General features: G+C 33.3%; 1 long non-coding RNA gene across 1 annotated transcript; it reads right to left on the reverse strand.

Moving 5' to 3' along the window:
- Positions 1 to 834: 834 nt before the first annotated feature.
- Positions 835 to 1,675, reverse strand: LOC123689422. The gene is made up of 2 exons (XR_006750396.1): positions 1,191 to 1,675; positions 835 to 1,011 (listed from the first exon to the last, which is right to left on the reverse strand). It is a non-coding gene; the product is annotated as an uncharacterized LOC123689422 (long non-coding RNA).
- Positions 1,676 to 6,518: the final 4,843 nt, after the last annotated feature.

The following is a 6,518-nucleotide window of genomic DNA, read 5'->3' on the forward strand; positions in this document are numbered from 1 at the left end:
CAATAACTAGAATTTTACAAGTTTACCTTTAGAAAAATTATTTAAAAGTTAAATGACATAATTACAGAGATGACAATAATTTTTTGTTATGTAGAACGGATCGCATTGTTATGACAACTCGTATTTACAATTCAAAATTTTCAATCGCTTTTTCACTTTTGCTGTTTCTGTTTGTGTGAACTGTTACAAATGTTTAATTATACTTTAAAACAACGACTGGCTTTGACTTGGACCTGGACCTGGCTTTATCGAATGTGACATAATGGATAATATAGAGAGAGAGTTCTGTCATTAATAGAAAACATTGAAAGGGTAGAAACTGCAACCAATATTAATCCCCGAATGCCAAAAGTATATGTTCGGAACGAACACAACCAAAATGAAGCTAGGACTACGGTCAAAATTGACAAATACCAGAAATATAAATATTGCTTGTGCTGTACTGCATAATATAGGTATAGAGAGATGGGATGCTTATGACGATGGTGATCTTGCTGATCAGACACCAGAAGTTAAAGAACACAGAAACAATGAAATATATCCTACCGGTCTAGTATTCCGGCAATCTGTGATTGCCCAATTTAACTACGTTTTTGGTAATAAAGAAAATAAAAAAAACTTATTGTATTTTAATCATTTATTTTCCGATTCTTTTTTTAACTGTAAAACTTCTAATGATAATTTATTTTTTTGTTGAAGAACTTTAACTGAACTATTTCTAACAGATTTTTTAATTTTAAATGTTCCATTTCTATCTCATATCTTCTTTTGTTGTTGTTCAACTCTTGCCACAGCAATTTTTTTTAAGGTCCTCAAATGAAGGTTTAATTTTTCTGCTTGCTGATTCACTTTTAGTGGTGACTTCAACACTGTTTTCCGTCAACCCAGCTTGTTCAGTCCAGTTGTGGCTTGTTCCCGGCTGATTTACATATTTAAATGTGGCATCTATAGTGGACGCTCTTGCCCTCTTTGGTCTCCAGCTTTCATTATTATTGTCATGATCAGTACCAGCTAAAAAAGTAAACAGTCTAATAAGTAAACATTTAGGAATGTCTTTTATTGGCTAAGATAACCATTTAATTTTTGCCGCGGGCTTATACCTAACTAGTGAATGAAGTGTATGAAGATCTTTGTAATTATCTTACAGCATATTGATATTTATAGATAGTGTATGTTGGTGGATTACTTACAGTATGTGACACGTTACAGTTATTAAATTACTGCACCAACTGTACGAGCAGTTGCCTCTCAAATTCCGAGTAGGGTTTCTGTTTTGCCCATTTTCTGCATTTTTTTGTGCGCGAGTCCGGTCCGAGTGAGAATAGCCGTGGTCAGTCGTTTAAGCAGGGACAAAATCCGTTGAGCAAGCAGGGTCGTCAGGTAATAAGAGGTAGAAGATTAAATATCTAAGATATTTATATTTTTAGGCAAACGAAAATAACAGATTTGAAGCGAGTGTTGAAGTTATTTTGAATTTTGTTGTCAACATATGTCACTGCTATAGGGCAGATACGACAAAATAAAAAGTCAAGTAAAAGATATGATGGCAAAGTAAATTTTGGGCCATTGTTTTTGTTAGGCTTATAGTCAAAGATTTTGGTAAGTCGTCGATTTCGTCGACTTGAGATTAAGCTAAGCCAACACTCCGAGAGATTCGTAGTTTGCTCTATAAATACCAAATAAGACTTAACTCGAAAGTTTAGTCTGAGCAAAGTGTAAGTGCGCTCTATAGATCTCGGCATTAATCAACGGCTTGCCTTATTAAACAGTCAGTTTAACGGATACATAAATGTCGACGTATATAATAAACAAACTCGAATATTAAATCCTACGGCGCCCCGCAGTTTCCTGGATTTTCTCCAACACCTATTATAATTTTATTAATTTATAGCAAGGAATTTTATCGAAGGAGCGTTGTAGCTCAGTTGGTAGTTTATTTAATGCAATTATTTCGATAAAAAGGCAAAGGAAATTCTTAGAGATATTTTTAGCACATATTTAATTAGATTTATTAGGTTAGAATGTTTTTATAAGTTAGAACCTATCAGAAACCAAAAAAAAAAAATATTTATAACTCGCCAGTTAGAAACATCGCTAATTAAAACATTTTATGAATTTCAATTTTAGAACTCTTTGGTATCCTAATGTAGTATATTGTCATTTGTTTTTGTGAATTGGCGGTAAATCTAAAACTCTTGTTACACGTGAAACTAACGCGAGAAAATGTTCGGTCAATGATTTATTATGACTTTCGTTGTGGGCTTACTCAACAACAAAGCGATATAGCTAGCGATAGGCTGCGATTAGCATTTCTAAATAAATCCCCATCTCGTGCCTCTGTTTACAATGGGTTTAACGAGTTTTAGCGTGGATGTAGCAATCTCAATGATGGTCCGCGTGAGGGACGTCTTTTAACAGCGACTTCTGAAGATAACACCAGTGCTGTGCGACGCATGATAGAGAGTGACCTATCAGCAGATGAGTCAAGTTCAAAAAATTTTTTTTTTGAACTTGACTTTCTTTTGGGTGTCAGGAAGCTTTGTACCAGATGAATTCCCCATAATTTAACTGACGACCAGAAACACCTTTGCATGGACTGGTGTCGCTAAATGTTAGGTAAGTTCCACGCGGGTGACTCAAATGCTGTATTTGACATCGTCACGGGTGATGAAAGCTGGATATATTGCTATGAACCTGAAAACAAAAGACAATCAGCTCAGTGGGCTTTTCCTTTTCCAGGATCGACCAACTACTCATCCTTTGGTCGGAAAGGTCATTTCGCGACAGGTGTGCTAGAAGATCTAAGGACAGTTACTGCAGACTGGCATATCAACCGCTGTTTGCCTGTTGTCTTCAAATAAATTCGACAACAGCGCCCTTGAAGCAGGATCCTACTTCACCACGACAATCGTACTCCGCATAACGGACTGTTGAATATTTGACTATGACAGGTGTCGAAATAATGAGTCACCCGAAACGGGGATTACTTTGAATAACAATAAAAGTATTGGCAACTTTCTACAGCCGTTTTTCATTTTCTAAACATTTTCAGTGATATCTCCTTTAATCAAATGTTAACTAACTAATCTACAATTAGAGATAACAACCGTATACAGCTGTAAAAGCTTTAAAAACTGTACAAAAACGTATAAAAAATATATTTAGAAGTGATATTTGATCAAAGTCTCTAGCGGAAATAACTAAAATTGAGCACTAGTGTAGTATGTCATACGAATAGTTGTTAAATATTGAGTAAAATTTTAGTTTTTTAGCGAGTAATTGTCATTGTCAATATTGTTTGATTTTCAAAAATTACAAAAGATTTGTGTTAATATACACGAATAACGCCATATATAAAACCTTGTAATAATAATATTTTCTTTTATGTAAAGACATATCATGTATACATCAGCATATCTCAAAGTTTTTTATTCGTCAGAAAGATCGAATGAGAATTAACGTGGTAAATTAAGAAGTATGCACAATTTCTGGAATTTAGTCATTTGTGTCACAAAATTTCACTTCCCGTACTTAAGATACATCGCATATTAAATAAGAATCTAGAAAAACCTAGAAATATTTATTTAAGTTATTTCAAAATAAGAACAATCGTATCTAACGTTTAGATTTATATTCGTATTTTTCTATTGTTGTTCGAGTTCAATGCAAAGTGAAAAAGGTTGAATGCATGGCCGTATTTCAATCTGCCAAGACTTACAGGTAAAGTGGCGGAGTGATTTATACTACGTTTACGATAAAAACGACGTACTTTACCATTGAGCAATAGGTGTCAATCTTTTCTAGAATCAATACAATACAATTGTAATTCAATGCAAACGTTTATATTAGGTACTTAAATATATTTTATTAATGTTACATTTATATTACTATACTTCGTAGTCTTCATTGCGGACCGGTCGTGTCTGCCTTGCTGCCTCCATGCTGTTCTATCCATAAATATTTCGATTGCTCAGACGAACGAGTATGGCGATCGACCCCGACTTCTGCCATCACACCATCGTGACCATTACTAGTTTGTCGAGATATCCAGTTCTGAAAATGACTGAAGCAGCTAATAACTCATTGTAAATAATAGTTGGCAGTCTTGTGGTTAAAATACTTACTGGTCCACTGCACAACTTGACGTAAATGTTAGTCATCGTATATTTAGCTGGATAACTATATAAATAAATAAATAAATAAAGCTTGCCACTGCCAATATAAAGACATTCATTTAATTAACACAATAATAAAACCAGCTCCAGTGTATCCGTCACCGATAATAAGAAAAACATTCGAAAATATCATCTAAAAAAAAATGTCAAGTAAAAGTATAAGTATTGAATCTGCAATTTATAGTTAAAATTCAAATTGCAATCTAAATGAAGACATTTCTTTAAATATATAACAGAAACTTGAACTACATTTAGAGAAAGCTTCTGACTTTATACATGATTTTTACTTTAAAGTTCCAAAGCTAATTCGAATAGAAATAAAATGTTGCAACTAAAAATTCAGAAACTCGTTGACCCGAAAATGGAGTAACATAAAGTAAATAATAAAAATAAAACTGACACGGCCGGCCTGATTCCGGTTTTAATGTTTCAGCACAATAACCGAAACACAAGCTATTCATGGCCCGAGGTCACATCACTATCTTTGCGTTTAACCCCGGATCGGCCTACGGTACTTAATATTTGTTTATGTATTTTTATCGCCACGGTTGCACGGAAGAGATTACTGTAGTAGTTCATTTGCTAAGTTCCTGTACTCTTACATAAACAATAACCTATCTTAATCCATTTCTGCCCATCTCAGATTTTAATCCAAATATTGATAAAAGTGTGCCTATAAGCAATCCGCGGATTATAATAGCCATCTGTCGATACAAGCTATCCACGGTAGTTTTGATCGGTGTATATGGATTGACCTTTGTATGAAAATGATAGTTCATCTGTGTCAATATCTTAAGATTTTAACTTACACCAGTTTTTAAAATAATTGAAAGCTATTTGATATGTTTTACACATAGACATGTATATTTTAATAATAGTTTTACGTTTTTTTTACTTTATTTAGGTTTATATTGATTATCAAATGTGTGTAAAGAGCGAAAAGATTTCGTTATATCCAAAAATGGATTGTGTTCGTAGGGTTTGGGATGTAGATAGGAGATCGATTGATTGTCATGGTTTGATCTCAGATTATTTTATTATTAGATTATTAATAATTATAGGTTTCGGACGTAAATAAATGAACGAATTATTGATACATAAAATCGTGTATTGCATAAAGGTTATACTTTCTTTTTTAATCCCATTTTTACTAAATTGATAGCGTGTAGATGATACTTATTGATATCAAAGTAAACAAAATGTTTTAATTCAATTACGTTTTGTATTAGGGATAAGAGATTTGCGTTAAGTTAGTTATTTATTTACCATTACTTATGTTCAGTTGCTTCCTTACATAAAGAATAGATGTGTTAAAGTAGTCTTATTAACTTGAACGTTCCTTAGAATACCTTCGATGTCTAACAAAGAACTCATATTTGGTATGACTGTTGTCGTTACGTTTTCGCAATTTTCCACTTGGTAAAAGATTGTGAAATAATTCAAAAAACCTCAGAGTCGTCCTCAATTTGACGAGTAAAAGAAATTTCAAGTTAAGTAGTCTCAGTAAAAATTGTCTGCCATAACCTATAACTAGCATGAAATAAAATTCCCTCCAATATAATTTGACCCGTCATAACCTTCGTGAAATTCGCTCTAGCCTTATTTATTACAAAGCAAGCCTGCGTTGTAGGGTTCAACGTATGTTGGTAGTTAGACCTTTGGGTCAGTGATGTAAAACAGAGATTTTTCAGTTCAAAGTGAATGTAGGCCTTGGGGATTGAGCTCTGTCGTATGACAGAACAGTGAATTTATTCATGGACATTCTGCTTTTGTTTTCTATTATTTTTAAGTTGAATTGTTGAAGTACGTGTTAACTAGATTCTTCTCACTTTTTGTAGTATTGTCTCATATCTCCTTGACTTATCTGTTAAGTTTTTAATATTTGTTAATTAAAATCATAGCAAACGTGGCAGCTACATGACTTATAATTTCTCGTTGAAATATATTGCCCGTGGGGTCCTAGCGCTATAAGGCTCTTTAGGAAAATATCAAAAAGGTTAGTCGACATCACAGGAGAATGAAGGGCTGGCAGCTACATCGAACAAAGAATTAGGCTAGCTATTAAAAGGGGGAAAGCTGCCAGTATCTTCGGAACCTTGCCTGAAGGGACTCCTTTTTGTAATATATTTTAATTATAAATTTTAAGGTTAATTATTAGGAATTAACTACAATTATATTTTTAACTTATTTAATTTAATTTATCTAGTATGTACTGTATATATTTTTTAAAGACAATTAGGTAAATCATCCTTCAAGGAATCCTTAAGCTTTCCGAAATCTATGACACGTGTTTATTATCTGTACTTCAATCGAGCCACTTGTAAACTTACCCCTTCTTATACA

Source organism: Pieris rapae, chromosome 8 (genome assembly GCF_905147795.1).
Source record: "Pieris rapae chromosome 8, ilPieRapa1.1, whole genome shotgun sequence".
NCBI lineage: Eukaryota > Metazoa > Arthropoda > Insecta > Lepidoptera > Pieridae > Pieris > Pieris rapae.